General features: G+C 44.0%; 1 long non-coding RNA gene across 6 annotated transcripts in view; it reads left to right on the top strand.

Moving 5' to 3' along the window:
- The window catches only part of LOC139041385 (uncharacterized), a 460406-nt gene that overhangs the window by 146572 nt on the left and 295441 nt on the right, over positions 1-18393 (top strand). For 3 of the 6 annotated variants that reach the window (XR_011496435.1, XR_011496436.1, XR_011496438.1), the window contains one exon: positions 7097-8562. The exons of 2 other annotated variants lie outside the window; for them this stretch is intronic. This is a non-coding gene — a long non-coding RNA (uncharacterized lncRNA). Of the gene's footprint in view, positions 1-7096; positions 9087-18393 lie in introns of all 6 variants that reach the window. One more of the 6 variants, XR_011496437.1, reaches the window with a different exon arrangement.

The raw sequence follows: 18393 nt of genomic DNA, 5'->3' as shown, positions 1-18393 counted from the left end.
AAATCTGGATTCTGAATTTCCCCCCCTAGGGTTTTTGTTTGTTTAGAACATTCCTATGAAATCTGTCTCCTTTGTGGCATGTGGCTGCTGATGTCTTTGCACGTATATATATATATATATATTCATGTTTTTATTTTTAAGCCTGGTTTCCTGGGGTTTGTCCTTGTGTCTGCATAGCTTAGTGGCCAGCCACTGATTCTTCACAAGTTGTATTAATGCACCCTTAGCCAGTAAGACTTCCACCCAAGGATGATGATGCGTGTTTTGTTTTCAGAATGCATCCAAAGTTCAGACAATTTAAAGTCTGCCATGGCTTTTACTTTTCATAAGCCTCTCTCTGGTCTCTCCTGCACATGCATGCCAACTCGAGGTCAGCCAGAAATATGTGGAAAGATTATCAGATGTCTCTATGAGTGTCTCATTTCTTGTATTTTCCTATTACATTTCTGGCTAAGTTCTCTAGTTCAATGTTCGCCCCAAATAGGACCGCTACCTCAGACTGTTGTAATGACCGGACTTCGTCATTTGCTCACCACTGAGGTTGCTGCTTATCCTTCACTAAGTATCAGAGTTTCACCTTTAACTCCCAATCAAGTCATCCCTGTCTGGCAGGGAAGCCGTTGGTAATACGCAGCCTGCTTCACCTGTTAGAACTACTGTGCTAACTGATCTGAGATGGTGACAGGAGGTTGATGGGATCAGCTCCAGGCAAATACGATGCAGATTCCCACTGTTCTTATCCAAAGTCAGTAGTTTTTGTGAATACATCTTCTCAGTTTGTTGTATGCCTTCGGTGGATTGCCAGGGTCCTGAGATAGCTGTTTTGGTAATATTGTCCAGTATTTTAGTTGCTTTCAGGGAGAATATTTGGTGACCTCTTTTATCTGTCATGCCGGACAGAACCTCAATTGTTTTTATATCCCTAGAAACTATTTTCTTATTTGTTACACAAACAGTTCTCAATTTATGATAATGAATCTCTGATATTTAAAATATGATTTGCCTTAAAGGTCAATTCTAGACAAACTTCCTAGGTTGAGAGTTTGCCTTCAGAGAAAAAATAGTAGTTGAACCTCTCTTAACCAGCCTCTACTAAGCCAATTCATGACATTAACTGATGTAATTGTATAATTTAATTAAATATTATGTAAGCCAATGAACATTGAGTATGAAAAGAGAGCTATTTCTTTGAAAACAAAATTCCATGCTTTGAAAAGACTCAATATATGTGAGTTGCTAAAAAATTACTGTTGAATTAGGTGTGGGTGAGACAACCATAAATGATTGCAGAGAAATACAAAAATATGGAAGGATTTTGCACTCAGATTACCTCATAATTGTCCTTAAATTTTCACTTTATTTTAAAGAAATGGAAACTGGAAATTGTAGCTGATGGTTATGAATGTGACCTTTGAAGGAAGATGATGGAGAATTTTTATCAACGTTCTAATATTTGAAGAAAACATCTTGGTCCTACATAAAATGTTAGCAGAGAAAAGCATGTTTATATTTTAAGTTATCATAAGCTATTTAGGGTTTATGAATCACTGTTTTTTTTTATGATTCCCTGCTTTAGCTAAGTTTTTGATTAAACAAATTATTACTAATCCCAATCAGGAAAGTGGTTTCTCTATGCTTCCATTGCTCCAGGACCTGGGGAGGACTTGGTTAGGCTTGCTGCTGTCTGCCTGCCTGGGAGGCTCCAGCAGACTCTGCAACTGGCCTCTTGAGTTAGCTTAAGGCTCACCCTTCCATCTCCTACTCCCCAGTAGAGGGAAAGAAACACAGATTTGGATGGGGACCATAGGTATTGTGGAACCATTGTACCAAGTCAGAGAATCTTCATTGAGATAAGCAAAGAGCCTCAAGCTCTTTCACCTGTTTGGCAACTTGGTGATTCTGTGTTGATGATGCTGGGAGGAGAGTCTGAAGCTGCTCCTGGTCTCATCCTGGGAAGACCCAGTAGTGCTCAGCTTTATACCTTAGGGAGAAATAGTATCATTTCCTTGACTTTGTCTTCCAAGGTCAAGGTTACTTGGTGGTTGAAGATTAAGATGGACCAACCAAGAACCTTCATTCAGGGCCTTGAAGGAACTCTTTGAGTGACATGGGGACATGTGGTCTCCCTCAGTTCACAAAGGTAATGTTTTCAGACAGGAGTTCAAGGCTGAAAAGCTGCGGCAATGATGGTGTGCATTCATCCTGATTGTTTTCTCTTCCTCTTTCCCTCAAACACCTCAAACAGGCAGTGGTGACTGCCTGTTGGCTGGTCAATGAATCATGTGTTTGGATTCCACGTCAAACATTTCCCTCTGTCAAGGAGATGGATGTGAGTATCCTGCTCCCCACTTGATGCATCAGAATTTATTCATCCCTAGTCCCACTTCCTCAGCTAATCTGAAAACACATTCAGACTGAAAAGTTAGGGCAGATTGTCTTAATATCTTTGTTTTTGAATAGACAGATCTTTTGAAGGCAGAAAGAGGGGTAACATTAATGTGGGGCTTTAGGCACTGATGTTAGTTGATGGGGGAGAAAATTTTAGGTTGGCAAGACTTTTAGTGCTACTCAAACCATATTGCAGAAGAAGCTGCTCGATTTGTCCAGACTCTAGACTAAGGCAGAGCTAGCTGTGGTGGACACCCTAAAGAAAGGAAGCTCAGAGAAAGCATGTGAGATTGTAATAATTTTGAAAATCTGGTTATCTTAATGGATTGAGAGATCATAGGAAACTTTTTATATGTTGTCCAAAAGCATTGTGCTCATTGAAATTATATATGCACACCCATTTTAAAAAAAAAGTGTGGAAAAGGCAGAATTCTAAAGTTCTTTGTCTTATATAAAGTCTCATGACTTAGCTGAAAAAAGCTTGGTGCTTTTTATTTGCTTATTGAGTCTGAATCTATGTCTTCGTTCTTAGACTTTTGTCAACGGTGAGGAAACCAATGAAGCTTTGAATGAAAAAGTGACCTTAGGTAGACAATGTGGCCACTCTCCCTCTAGAGGCACTCGACTCAAGAGAAAAATCTTAATAAGGCTGCTGAGATCCTGGAGCACTTATGATTTTCTGGAAGAGTGGAATTTTGGTGTGAAACTTATAAGAGAGCCATGGACCAAGAGGCTACGAGTTTTCTGCCGAATCAGAACAGGGCTCCCAGTATCTTGGGGCAGAGAGGAAAAGAGAAATGGCTTGACTCACCTCCTACTCCCTTTTGCCTTCTGTTCCATCTTGTCTCCTCCCAACCCTTCTTTTGCAGGCTTTTTGCATGGTTACCCAGTGAGGAAGGAGAGAAAGAAGCAAGTAGAAGAGAGGGAGGTACATGGGGCTCTTTTGGAATGGGTTTCCCTCTTTTCCTCTGAAAATGAAAGATCTCCCTCAAAGGAAATAATGCCATTTCCTCTACTCTTGCCTTACCCTGTCTCAAACCTGCTTTCTCCCAAACAGCACCCCATCGCTTTATTTGTGTTTCCTTTCTGCATCGCTATTGATAGAAGATATTTCTATTCTCTCTCTCTCCCTAGCTCTGTCTCCCTCTTCCTTTTTCTCTCTCTAGCTTCCAGCTCTCATCTGGTCTTGCTGAGAGAACATAATACTGCCTTATTTGTGACTCCACAGTCATTGCCATGGCAACAGACCCATGGCCCAGGTATGAGCCTGTGCCTTCGCTGTAGGACTGTGCGAAAGAAAAGGCCTTTATTAAAGCTGAGTGTCAGCAGGTTCCCCCCCACAGTCCTTGCCCAGACAGGAACTTCTGCAGGAGTCAAAGGAGGGGCACATGAATCAAAGGAAGGGTTCCCAGCTTTCTCAAAATTTCCCCAGTGTAAATGAAATACCTGCAGCCCAGTGCACGTACGTGCGTGTGTATATATACACACACACCACTTCTATTTCTGGACCTTCAGCTATAGAACATTTTTCCTTTTGAAGGGAATCGGTTCGATGCTGTGGCCTGGAACAAAAAGCTTGTGTTTGAAGTGAGAGATGGGCTCAGAAGTTCAAGCCTCCTTATATAGGATGGGGTTGGGGGAGGGAGTGGGGAAAACAGCAAGGACAGAGAGGGATAAGGTTATGAGAGTGGCCATGTGGGAATAAGGAAGAAATGTTAGAGCCCCTGACTCAGTGATGACTAAGAGAGAAAGGGAGAAAAGAGGGTTTCCACTGGGGAGTTCTTAAAACAGAAGCTCATGAAGCAGCATGACTTCTACGCGCTAAAGTGATATGAAATGGCAAGGGAGCCTGATAGCACTCCGCACTTGTCTCTCTTTTCTTTTTTCTATCCCTTTTCTATGGATCTCTGCTTTTTGTTATATTCCACTTTAGTCTGGGTCAAGGAATGTCATTTTGGAAAGATGCTAGAGAAATCCTAGTCAAATTACTAGGGACCCTCTTTCTGCCTCCCACCTCCCCTCCACCAGAGCTCTTTTGAATCCAGATAAAGAGAAGACAAGGGAAGGGTCTCTTGCCCATCGCTCCTGAGAAATGTCTGCTCATGGAAAACAAATGGAACTTGCTGCAGTCTTGAGCCAAGAGGGTGTTCTGGATTTGTACCACAACCAGGATGAGTTAATCTTTATTAAGCAGATGTATAGAGGACAAGCTTGTCTCCATAACATCTCCATGGCCATCCACTCCCCATTTCTTTTATTGATCTGCCTGTCTAAACAAGTACTTCTAAACTCGGTGGGAGTTTTCCAATTAGATAAAAGGCAATTCATGTTGCCTGCTGCCTCCATGCTGCACTGACAGCCCCAAACCAAGAGAGGGTATTCAAGACTTCTTGGCAGAACAACCTGCTTTAATCAAGGCGGCCCCCTCCCGAGCATCCTCCACAGCAGGACATTTCTCTTAATATGTGGAGGCTTTCTTTATTGGAGGTGGAGAAAAATGGGCTGCTTCTCCGGGAGTGGGGTTTCAAGGTGAGCTGTGTAGTTAATGGAGAAGATGCATGGCCCACTCTCTGGGCTGGTGTTTTAGAAAAGGCAATTTGGCAATTATTTTTGGGTCACGAAATGACTTGAGGGTTTTTGGATCTCTGAGATTCCTGCTGGGAGCTCTGGCCTTAGAACCTGCACAGCCTTCTGGAGGGTGGGGGAGCCCTTCTGTCCCTGGGTGAGTCAGAGCTTGGGTGGCACAGAGTTCTGAGGGTTCGACCCACTGTCAGGAGAGGCAAAGAGAGGCTGGAGGGGTGGTGCCACAGAGGTGAGCCCTTCCATCCTAGGATGTGCATCACTGTCCATTGGTGAGTATAGGTGGCCCAAAGCCTGGACATCAGCAGGGGCCTCCCATGGCCTACTGAACCTGGTCTAACTCTTGAAGTTCAAAGTCCTTTTTGCAAGGCAGCTTCATTTCTCCGGCCTCTTAAACCTCTCTATTCTGGCTTGGCTCATCTTCCACATAGCCTGGTGACCACATTTTCTGACTTTTGGTTGTCCTTTTCTTTTTACCTGTTAAAGTTGCCCTCACCTGGGAACTTTCTCAGCTACTATCTTTCTCCTTCCTCCAGATTCCTTTCATACTGTTAGTATTGTCTTGCTTATTACTTAGTCACTAATTAGAGCTCCTATCCTTTATTGAGGGCTCACCATGTAACAGGCACCATGCTGGGTGATTTACATGCAATTAACAAAGGCAAACCTTGCAATGTTACTATGAAGTTGGTGCTATCACTATCCCTATTTTTCCAATGAGGAAACTGAGGGTAAGCACCTTGCTCAAGGCACATAAGGATTTGTACCCACACTGGTGTGATTCCAACCTAAATTCTTAGCTTTATCATGCACCATCAAGGATGAATAATAATCATAATTGTAATGAAAATAAATTATTTGCGTTTGAAGCCACATGGCACAGTCATGTTTGCATGACATACAGCTTAGCAACCATGATCTTTGACTCTGAGGCTTTCCCAGATAGAATGACTTGGGTCTCCAGCCCCTTCTGTCTCTAAAGCACCAGCACTTCTATTGGAGACCAGTAAAGCTTTCCTGTAGCTACTGTGGGTGCAGATCTCCGTGACAGGGCCTGGGGAACCTATTCGGTGGGGACCCTTGAAGGCCTCATTGGACTATGATTGGTAAAGAGTTTGTGCCCCTTAACTGTTGTAGCTTCTAAACGGAAAGCCTTGGATAGTTAGGCTTATAGCTTTCTCTATCCCAAGGAACTTGGGCCAAGTCGTCTGGGGTGAGGGAACATTTATAAATACTGCCCTCAAAAATGGTCACCTCTGCCAACCTCAAGCCAGTGTTTCAGGAAGAAGACCAGGCCTCTTACTTCAGATTCCTCTCTCTCTAGACAAGTCCCTTCTCCTGTTTATATTTCTTCCAAAGACAGGAGACATCTTGGTTCTTTTTCTTTTTTCAACAGTCTCAGTCCTGGAGTTCTGGAGTTCATGTACCAATCCCTAAAATTACCCTTTGCCATTAGTCCTAGGAGGGCAGATAGGTTTTATGCAAATAAGATTTTTGGCAGCTCGTACAGGTGAGTCAGATCTGTCAAGTCTGATGTGATGATTAGGTGCCCTCTCCACACCCTCAGCTCAAGTTTATTATCTTGGCTGGCTAGACAGAACCTTGAAAGTTGGGGAGGTAGTCAGGCTCTTCTGTAGCCACTGCAGTCCTGAGCAGTGGGCTGCACATGGAGATGTCCAATAACCAGTGTCCGTGTTGGTGCATTGTGAACCCAGGGCAAAGCTGAAGGCTAAAATACGGAATGTGGTAGGATGTCATTGATAGTAGGATGACGGCTTTGCCATTGAGCCTTGTACCCTTCCCTCCATTCCTGCTCCTGACTCAGCATTTGAATAATCTGGAACAGCTGTACTGTCTAGACCCAGCAGAGGAGGTGGGGTGTCTCCATGAGCTCTCCCTCCTCCCTTCTTTGCTTGATCTCCCCCTCACAGCACAGTCTCAGAGGAGAGGCACAGGTTGATTCTCGCTTGCCTGGATGGCTTGGGTGGACAAAGCTAGGTCCTCCTCTGACCCATGATAATTACAGTGTCAGTGTGAGGAGAGCCGGAGTGGTGAGGAATGAGACACCTTTTGAATACTGAATTTCTGGGTCTTGACTTCTCAGTGGTGGCATCTTCTCTCCCACCAGGCACTGTCACAGCATCATTTCGACTGCTCCTGGGGAGTCAGAGCCAGAGAATGATGGAGCTGTGTTGTTCTGAAGCCTTCGGCACCTGCTGCTCAGAATCTCCATGAAGCCACTGCAGAAGGCTCTGGAAAGAGGCACTTGACCTTCCCTTACATCTGAAGAGAGAAGAACCAAGGACTAGTGTTGGAATCAGTGCCCGTTCTAGCTGGAGGGGTTCACTTTTGCTCTTGGGAAGAAAAGGAAGTGTTTGAAGATTCAGTAAAGCTTCTGTTCATTATCAAACCCCAGCAGGACTTTATGATAATTTTTATAACTTCTTCATTCAAAACTCCGGGTGCTTTGAAGGTTAATAACTCGTGTTTATCAAAACTTCCCTTTAAGGAACTCGGAGAGCTTTGTAGACATTATCTAATTCAGCAGCACCACAGGACAAGGGAACAGGAAACAGGGAGAGGATGAACAGACAAGATTGTGCCAATTTAGGAGAACTGATAATATTAATAGCTCCAACAGGGAGTTTAAGTGAATTTTAGAAAATCGCAAAACAAGTAGTGAGCCATCCAGGAAGATGTCTCATTACACCCCAGCACCGGCAGCCTCAGACCACCACCTGGCTCTAACCCTCTGGGGAGCTCGGGGCCGCTGGACCTCGGTAGCTCACTTTCCTCTTCTGTAAAATGGGACAGTGAGTCCTACTTCTGTGTTATGGTAACTAGTGTGGTAAAGGAGAAAAGGTACCAGCACAGTGCTTGGCACATCGTCAGTACTGGGTGACTGTTACCTCCCCTCCCACCTTCTGTAGGGAGCCGCGGAATATCTTCCTGGTAGACTGGAAAAGTAAACTGCATGTCTTGTACTCTGTTGAGCGTGAGGAAGAGGAGGAAGGATGCAGGCGGTGTCTGGGGATGAGGGAACAACTCAGTTTTGTGAGAAGACTGACCCTCCCTCCGCCAAATCCGGAACAAAAGGTGCACATATCTCTGAGGGAAAGTGAAATGGGGATTTGAAGCAATTTTCTAATTATTTAGGAGTGAAAAAAGTGTCTCTGCCTGAGTAGTCTTTTGGGGGTTGAGTCGTTTGTGGAGGTTTACATTTCTGAAATAGTTACGCCAATCTTCCATTTTGCTCTGTCTGGAAGAGGAACCATCTGTAAGAAGATTTATGGCCTGAGTCTGGTTTGAAGCACTCCAGAATGGCAGGAGATTTCCAATTTTTGAGCAGGACAGGATTCGAGAGACTTTTCTCCCAAGACTCACAGATAAGCATGAGTGTACCAGCAACCCTCTTTAGTAGCCGTGGCCTTTTAGGATCTTGAAGTGACATGGAGAAGCAAAAAGGAAGGACTCACACAACCACAAGTTCCTTCGGCACTTTACTGGTGTTCTCGTGACTGACCAATGTGGGCAGCCAAGACGTGCACTGTTCCCACCCAGGCTCCCCCACTGCACATTCTAAACTAAACTTGGGTAAGAATCCTTCTCTTGGTTCCTCTGTCAGTTCCTTTTACTGACTGTAGGCCCTGTCGATCCCTGGGAATCCATGGGATGATTGTGAGAGGCACAAACTTTTGACTTGCAGCCAGAGGTCTGAGGTCCCTTTTGGTCCCCCTCCCTGAGCTCATCTATCTTTGGCACACTCTAGCCCTGGAGGGCTTTGCTGGACATCTTGCCATCAACAGTATTGCTTGGATTCACCCCCTCTTGTCCTGCATCTTAGAGCAAGTTAAATTTGGAAGATTTGCATATGCCAGCCACTGAAAAGATAAAGCCAGATGATGCCAAGGAAAAAGAGATTGCGGAGCACCGTAGGTGGTTCTGGTAATAGAGAAATGATGGCTGGGAGTTCCTATCGTGTTGCTTAATCTCAGGGCCAACTTATACCATCTAAAAAGAGTGCAGAATAGTTCTCTCAATTCCGGTGGGAGCCAAGCTCCCCAGCAAGGCCATCTCACTGACACCACATTCTAAACATGATGTAGATACAAAAGAAGGTAAGCTTGATTTTGTTTACTGATAACTAGGCCCTTGCTCTTCTCTACAGACTCGAATTAATATTCAAAGTTTAGAAGAGGAAGCAAATTTTCTCTGTTCTCTAGCCTCATCTTGAAGCCACACAGGTTGCTCTATCATCTCTTGAGACAAATTTCTTTCCTGGGTACTACCTGGAGAGTGATGAAAGCTGCCTTCCCTGGCTCTGAGCTGAGACCTTGATGCCAGGCTGAGAGTTGTCCTGGGACACTTGCCTCTGAATGTCTCAACTCCAGGAGTTTTAAATCTCAGTCATAAACATTTCAGAAGTGTGCTTTTTCCTGCACTGGATATATATGTTCAGTGACTGAACAGCCCAGCCCGAGACCTAGCATCGCTATTGCTGTTGACTGTGTAATTCTCCATTTACAGATGACGTTTGCTTTTCATTGTTCTCCCAGGCTCTAACTGGGGAACGTTTCATGGAATAGCATAAAGCACAGGTGTTCAGGACCTATGCAGCCGTTAGGAGGGAAATTCAAGTTGGCATCCAACAAAGAGATCACCTGTGAGGTTGGGAGTTAAGAGGAGCTGAGTGAAGAGCAGACCTTGGTTCCTAGTTTAATGGGCACTAGTTAGACCAAATTTAGTAGAGTGAATTGCAGAACCTGTGAAATGGGGAGAGAAAAGCCACATGTAGTTCAAGACCAGTTCTGAGAGGTCCCTGGCAAAGCTGGTAGCCAATGGGTATGGCCAAGGTTGGTTGTCAGGTCTCAGGTCCACAGTCTGACTGGCCAGGGAGAATTGCCCAAGTCGTATCTGTCTGCCAAGTGCATTGCTAAACCCTGAGCTGCCATGCAGGGGCTGGTGTGCCCACCTAGTAAGTCAAGTTCTCCCTGGCTGAGAGGCCACTGACTTATCCTGAGGGAGAGAGTTCTTAGGCTAGACATCGATAAAGACTCCTCCATTCCCCACTAATTCTTGATTGCTTTCCAAAGAGCTGGACATTTTTTTTCCTGAGAAGTTACTGTGCATTCACTTGTTCACTTACTTATCAACACTTCTGAAAGCCAGGTACTGGACGGAGTGCTGGGAATAGAGCAAAGAACAAACACAGGCCTCTCCAAGGATTTGGTGCCCGGTGGGGGAGACCGGTCCATCTACAAGTGCTTCCCATCTGAGGGTGCTAATGGCTAGGACAGGTGTTCGCACATATGAAGGAAAGAATTTAACTCGGACTCCATGTGTGTGTGTGTGTGTGTGTGTGTGTGTCTGTGTTTTGCAGGGAAGGTTTACATGGAGAGGTAATGAATCTCAAAGGGCAAGATGGAGGGAAAAGGAGGAAGGGAGGCTGGTGGTAGGAATGGAAGAAGAGTGAAAGCAAGGAGCATAAAGCTCGTAGGCGTGGGAGAACATGACCCTGTTAACCGAGTGAGCAAAGCCTTGAGCCCTCGGAGAAGTCCTCTGCAGTTCTAGAGTGAAGAAGGGAGCAGCAGGAGCCTGTAACCTCTCACCATCCCACAAGGAACAGGGTCTGGAGAGGCTTTTCCTGGCCTGCTCCAAGGAGAGTTGTGTGCACAGTAGAGTTGCCAGATCTGGCAAATAAAAATGCAGGATGCCCAGTTAAATTTGAATTTCAGATGAATGACAATTTTTTTTAGTACAAGTATGTCCTATACAATATTCAAGATATACCTTTCCTGAAACATGACTTGTTGTTTATCTGAAATTCAAATTTAACTGAGTACCCGATGTTTTGTCCGGCAACCTAGTCTACTGCCATCTCAGGACTAAAGAGTTTGAGGAGGCCCCAAGGGTTTGGACATCCTGGTGGTGGATGACTTGGCAAGATGGTGCTCAGAGGTTTTCTGGGTTCTCATTTCCAATCTTGAAGAAAATTTTGCAATTTTTGCCATTACAGCACAAATGAAACCTTGACTTGTTACGTAATTTCTATGGCTAATTCATTCATACATTCACTTTTAATTCAGTCAAGAAATATTTAGTATGCTCCAGGCTCTGTGCCAGGCACAGTGTACTCAATGTGAGCAAACAGACTGGAGCCTGTTTCTTGAGGTGTTTTTGCATCCTTTTGACAAATCTCTCACATTTTGGCAGTTGCCATATTTTCCCTGCCTGAACCAAGGAAGACACTTGCTTCCTCTCTCCTCATCCTCCCCCACCCTTATTGACCCAAAATGATTTCTCATTGCCCTGCTTCTTCCTGCTACCCTGTTTCCAATGGCTCAGATGTGTTGATCTCAAAGTTTAGTCTGCATCAGATTCACCTGGGGGCTTTGTTAAATCATGGTTTCTGGGTTCTTTCCCCAGAGTTTGATTTAGTGGGTTGGGGTGGGGACCAAGAAATTGCTTTTTTAACCTGTTCCTAGATGAGGCCAATGTGAGAACAACAGTCTTAGATGACGGGATTCCTGCAGGGACGTGGCAGAGGAATTATTCCCGCCACCTCAGTGCCATCTCCTGCTTTTCATCTTCACGGTCATCACTCTGGATTCCCTAGGGCTGAGGGTGAAACAGGCTAATCTGATATTTGAGAGGTCATAAGGGCTGTTTTGGGAGTAGGATTTCCTGGTTAACCAGTGGAAGTGTTAGAAGGTAAGTCTTTCTGGGAAGGGAAATTTTAAAAAATCTTATAAACAAACATTAAAATTTTTAATGTAATGAAAGTTGATTGTGGAAAATGTAGAAAAATCCTAAAAGAGACAAACTAGAAGATAAAAAATTATTCATAATTCCACAGGCATAGTTCCTCTGAATGTTTTATATATGTATGTGTAAATACATTTATATATTTCATTCATTTATTTGTTCATACACTCACTCGACCAACATTTATTGAATGCCTTTTCTGTGCCAGGCACTGTTCTAGGCACTGGGGTTATAGTAACGGTGGAAAAAAATCTCAAAGATCCCTACCCTCATGGAGCCTACGTTCTATTGGGAGAAACGGACCGTATGCAAGAATACAAGTAAAATAGATAATATTTTAAAGAGTGATAAATGCTAAGGATAAAAAGTTAAATCAGGAAAGGGGGATATGAAATACGGAGGAGGGGAGGGTTTGGGATGATCAGGGAAACTGACACTGAGAACGTGAGTATAAGCTGAGACCTGAAGGAAGTGAGGGAGTAGTCGTGAGGCTATTGGTGATCGCACTCCAGGCAGGGGAAATGGCAAGTGCTAAGGCCTTGAGGGGGGACTATGCCTGGAGTGTCTGAGGAACAGCCAGGAAGGCAGCGTATCTGAAGTGGAGAGCTGTAAGGGCACAGATTGAGGCACAAGGCACCAGATGCCACACCCCTTGTGGGTTGCAGTAAGGGCTTTGGCTTTTCCCTTTGTGAGATGCGGGCCATTGGAGCATGGGAGTGATACCTTTCCATTTCCTTAACAGGACCACTCTGGCAGCTGTGTTGGACAAACTTTAGAGGGACAAAGGTTAAATCAAGGAGACCAGTTAGGAAGCTACCGCAATATTCCAGGCAGGATACAATAGTGGCTTGAACCAGGATGGTGGTGGTGGGATTAATAAGTGGTCCAGTTCTAGATTATATTTTGAAGGTAGATCCAAAAGAATTTGCTGATAGACTGGAGAGTGAGCAAAAGAGAGAAGTCAAGACTGAGCAGCTGGAAGAGCAGAAGAGCTGGAAGAGTAGAATTAATCAACTATGGACAAGGAAAGACTGCAGAGGGAGCTGGCTTTGGAGTGAATGTCAGGAGCTCAGTGTGGGACAAATGCAGTCTGAGATGCCAATTGGACATTACCTGGAAATGTTGGGCAGGCAATTGGATATGTGAATCCAGAGTTCAAGGGAGAGATCTGGCTAGAGATATGAACTTGGGATTCTCACAAGTGGTGTTTGAGGTGTACTGGTGCCCTGCCTGGAACCCCTTCACTGGACGGGTACGTTCCTCCCACAGCTGCTGTGGGTGTTGCAGCTTATGGCTCAAAGCTGTCCCCTCTTCTGGAGAACTGCCCTCTGCTGGTAGATAAAAGAACCCACCCACCCTTGTCCCACCAGGGAATAGTCTGTAGTGAATGATTGACCAAGTGTGAGTGACACAATTCACGTTCCAGAGCTTTCCGTGGGATCAGGTTGGAGCTTGTCTTAAACTGAGACCACCGATATCCTTCCTTCGCCTGACCTCTCTGCTCTCCTAACTTCCTAGGGGTTTCTTCTGAGACCATCCTCTCCATAAACCACACGCCGTTGAATCTCTCTCCCAGGCTGTTCTAGGGAACCTGATCTAACAAGAGAATTCCTTTTAGTTCCTGGGGTGTGGGGATGTTTGTGTTCTCTGCCTGTGTGAGCCATTCTTCTGGAAGTGTCTGGGCTTTTCAGGTTGTATATTATCTGATTGCATGATGAGTCAGGATGGATTTGAGATGCCACCAGCCTCCCAGCACCCTGTCGTTAGCAATGCAAGGCTTGTTGTGGGCACAGGCAGGAGGGCAGGCTGGTCCTGGGGGGAGGCAAGTCATTATTTCCGCCTCGGTACATTCTAATCATATTTCCCTCTGTCAAACCGAGCAGTACTTTCCATCTTACTGCAGAGTCTCTGCTTTCCTTCCGCTCGGATCAGAAACAAATCAGCATGCTCGAGCCTGGCAGTAGATCATTTAGAGATTTTCATCTCTATAGTAGCCAAGGGCTGGCAGCATCTTTTGTATTTGCGCGTGAATACACGTGTGCATTTCGCTTTTAAATAGTATACGGCACTACCTCCCATTTTGAAATACTGTATATTTTGCACTTTAATTTTCAAGAATTATTGAGGTCACAGAGAGGGACAAATCAGCATAGAACCAAGTTCTAACTGTGAATTCTACCCAGCCTAGTGATTCAGGTATCTGTCTAGTCTTCTATCCTTTTCTTTTAAATTGAAGTATTACACACATACGATAAAGTGCCCAGCTATTAAGTATATAACCATAGATATTTTTACACATGTGGATGCCTATGTAGGCACTAGCCAGATCAAGATATAGAACATTTCCAACACCCTAGAAGGTTCTCTTGTGTCCTTTCCCAGTCAACCCTTGCCCTTGCCTGAAGTAACCGCTATTCTGATTTCTATCACCATAGATTACGTTTCCTGTTCTTGAACTTAACATAAATGAAATCATGCAGTCTGTAGTCCTTTGTACCTGGCTTCTCTGATCTATTATTTTGTCAGTAAAATCCATCCATGTAGTTGTATGTTGCAGTAGTTTGTCTTTAAAATTTCTGCATTGTATTCTACTGCATGAATGTACCACAATTTACTTATTGATTCCACTCTTATTGAATTACTTCCAATTTTTGGCTACCTCATATTAGCAAAACTATCTTAGTGTCTATAAACTGATTTAACGCCTCTCTCCCCAGAGGAAGCCTGCACAATAGACAGGATGGGGATTTATACCCTGATCTTTGTTTTTGGATGAGGAACTTTCATAGGGAATTTCAGGGACTCATCCAAGGTGACATGCCACCCGGGGACAGGGACAGGACTAGAACTTGGGTCTCTTGACTACTGGTCCAGTGATCTTTCCCAGATCCCTGCTCGCACTGCCCCTGAAATTCTTGGCATCCACAGTCCGTGATAGGGGACCTCTCTATGCCTTGGGATGATTATAAAAACTGCCTTCCTGATTTCTGAGACCCTGCTGAGGCACCTTATTTAGCTGGAGCCCATTTCCTGTTTGAACAAGTGCAGTTTTCCCAATAGCCCTTCAGCACGGAGAGACGTACTTGACACTCAGGTAGCAACAACAATTAAGTCTCTTTCAAAAGGAAGCAGCTGAAGCTCCCACTTGACAGTGCCTGGCGACTAAGCAGTTCCAGCAGAAGCTTATGCCTGTCAGGCATAGGCAGGGAGCAAGAACATGTGGGGTGGATGTCACCTGTAAGGACACCTGGACTTAGATGTTGTCATCACAATGGTACCTGTTCTGCGAGATTTGGCAAAATCGACAGGATGCTGTCCTCGCCCTCCTGCCAGCTCTCAGGAGCAGGTGCTGGTGGGAGGGAAGTGTGTCAGTATTTAGGGAGAAGGATGAAAAGAAGGCCTTGGAACAGATGATGCCCTGAGCATCGCTTCTGATGGTTTCTGAGCTGAGTGCCCAGAGAAGGAGCCATTTTTCTTCTGTCACTCTGCCACACACCTCACAAATCATCGCAATGCCTGCTGGCTTCCTGCAGGATTCGAAAGGGCCTGATCATAACAGGCTGCTGCCTCTGCTTTCCCTTTCCTCATCGGTCCTCCTTTCTTCCACCATCTCTATTGCTTTCCTGCTGTTTTCCCCTTCTCTCATTATTCTTGATTTTTTAAGCAAGGAAGCGTATCTAGGATGGAGTAGTAAGGATTTACAGAAGGTTTCTGGCACAAACAGGGCCTCTCATCTTCACACTCCCTATGCTTTTTATGTCTTCTCATTATGTGTTTACAGATGAGCAAATGGAAACTCAGCGAAATTAAGAAGGGTGATTAACTCATTCTGGTTTTCCTAGGACTTTTCTGGTTTCAGCACTGAAAGTCCTGCATCCTGGGAACCCCTTTAGTTCTGGGCAAACAGGTAGAGGTAGTCACCTGAAGGTTAAGTGACTTGCCTAAGGTTACAAGCCAGGATATTCGAGGGCTGAGATTTGAACTCAGGTCGCCTAGTTCCCAAAGAGGTGTTTTTCTGGCTCTCTGATGTTGACTTTTCCTAGGTATTAGTTTCAAATGATGTAGTAAGTGCTTTGGGGGATAGGTTTGGCAGCCTAAGACGTGCATGCCAGAGCTGCCTCTGAGGTGGTACAGGAGATGATGGGGAACAATCTCAAGGTTAGCTCCATTTGCAGACAGCCTCGGAAGAGTCCCCACCCTCAGCCTGCCTGGGTGGCCCAGCTGCTTGAGGCTGAAAAGAGGAAAACGGCTTGTTTATCTAGCTAGGCCAATGAAAAGGGAGCAATAGAGTACTTTCAGTCACTTCTCTTCCTAATCTCCCCATCTTGACTCAATTTGGGAGTTCCCAAGGTTTGAGAAAGTGGTGTAGCTAGTGATGAATGTGACATAGTGATGGTTTTGGACTATGGCCTGCAACCTGCTAGATTCTTAATTTTTGGCCAGTTTTGGGGAGAAGTTATCATGGTTCAAATGGGTCTCAAAGCTTTTTTTTTGCACACGTTTGCTGTGCCCAGCCACAGCTCCACCCCTAATAGGGGCTCTGTCCTCTTAGAGTGTGCCCCCAACTCTCTGGTTCACCGGAGCAAGACTAGCATCCCCACTGTCACTCTCCTCGAGGCTAATGCACCTCTATGGACAACTTCGTTTTCTTTTCTTTTTTTTAAAATTTTTAATTTTTTTTAATTGCAGTAACATTGGGTTATAGCAGTATATAGCTTTCAGATGTACATTGTAATATATTTGGAATTATGTGTAGATTACATCATGTTCACTACCCAAAAACTAATTATAGACCATCACCTCACAAGTGAGCCTAATTACCCCTTTTGCCCTCCCCACCCTTCCCCTATGGTAACCACCACTCCAATCTCCAATGCTATGTGTTTGTTTGTCGTTGTTTTTATCTTCTACTTATGAGTGAGATCATATGGTATTTGACTTTCTCTGTCTGACTTATTTCGCTCAGCATAATACCCTCAAGGACCATCCATGTTGTCACAAATGGCCGGCTTTCATCATTTCTTATGGCTGAGTAGTATTCCATTGTGTATAAATACCACGTGTTCTTTATCCATTCGTCCGTTGATGGGCACCTAGGTTGCTTCCATGTCTTGGCTACTGTGTATAATGCCGCAGTGAACACAGGGGTACGTGTATCTTTATGCCTTCGTGTTTTCAAGTTCTTTGGATAAATACCCAGCAGTGGGATAGCTGGATCATATGGTAGCTCTATTCTTAATTTTCTGAGGATACTCCATACTGCTTTCCATAGTGGCTGCACCAGTTTGCACTCCCACCAGTAGTGTACCAGGGTTCCCTTCTCTCCACATCCTCTCCAACACTTGTTGTTTCTTGTCTTGTTAATTATAGCCATTCTGACCAGAGTGAGGTAATACTTCATTATAGTTTTAATTTGCATTTCCCTGACAGCTAATGATGTTGAGCATCTTTTCATATGCCTGTTGGCCATCCGTATATCTTCTTTGGAGAAATCTCTGTTCAGATCTTTTGATCATTTTTTAATTGGGTTGTTGAGCTGTATGAGTTCTTTGTATATTTTGGATATTAACCCCTTATGTGATATATGGTTTGCAAATATCTTCTCCCAATTGTTAGGTTGTCTTTTCGTTTTGCTGATGGTTTCCTTTTCCATGCAGAAGCTTTTTAGTTTGATGTAGTCCCATTTGTTCATTTTTTCTTTTGTTTCCCTTTCCCGGTTAGACATGGTACTTGAAAATACACTGCTAAGACTGATGTCAAAGAGCGTATTGCCTATGTTTTCTTCTAGCAGTTTCATGGTGTCGGGTCTTACATTCAAGTCTTTAATCCATTTTGAGTTGATTTTTGTGCATGGTGTAAGGGAAGGGTCTACCTTCATTCTTTTGCATGTGGCTGTCCAGTTTTCCCAACACCCACTTATTGAAGAGACTCTCCTTTCTCCATCGTATGCTCTGTGCTCCCTTGTTGAATATTAGCTGTCCATAAATGTGTGGGTTTATTTCTGGGCTCTTGATTCTGTTCCATTGATCTGTGTGTCTGTTTTTGTGCCAGTACCATGCTGTTTTGGTTACTATGGCTTTGTAGTATATTTTGAAATCAGGGAGTGTGATACCTCCTGCTTTGTTCTTTTTTCTCAAGAATCCTTTGGCTATTCGGGGTCTTTTGTTGTTCCATATAAATTTTAGGATTCTTTGTTCTGTTTCTATAAAAAGTGTTGTTGGAACTTTGGTAGGGATTGCGTTGAATCTATAGATTGCTTTAGGAAGTATGGACATTTTAACAATGTTAATTCTTCCATCCAAGAGCATGGAATATCTTTCCATTTCTTTGTGTCTTCTTTGATTTCTTTCAACAATGTTTTATAGTTTTTGGTGTACAGATCTTTCACCTCTTTGGTTAAGTTTATTCCTAGGTATTTTATTCTTTTTGTTGCAATTGTAAATGGGATTGTATTCTTAATTTCTCTTTCTACTACTTCATTGTTAGTGTATAGAAACACAACCGATTTTTGTATGTTGATTTTGTATCCCGTGACTTGACTGTATTCCTTTACTGTTTCTAAAAGTTTTTTAGTGGATTCTTTAGGGTTTTCTAGATATAAAATCATGTCATCTGTGAAGAGTGACAGTTTCACTTCTTCTTTTCCAGTATGGATCCCTG

This window comes from Equus asinus, chromosome 21, assembly GCF_041296235.1.
Source record: "Equus asinus isolate D_3611 breed Donkey chromosome 21, EquAss-T2T_v2, whole genome shotgun sequence".
Lineage (NCBI taxonomy): Eukaryota > Metazoa > Chordata > Mammalia > Perissodactyla > Equidae > Equus > Equus asinus.
This window is presented reverse-complemented; position numbering and strand designations above follow the sequence as displayed.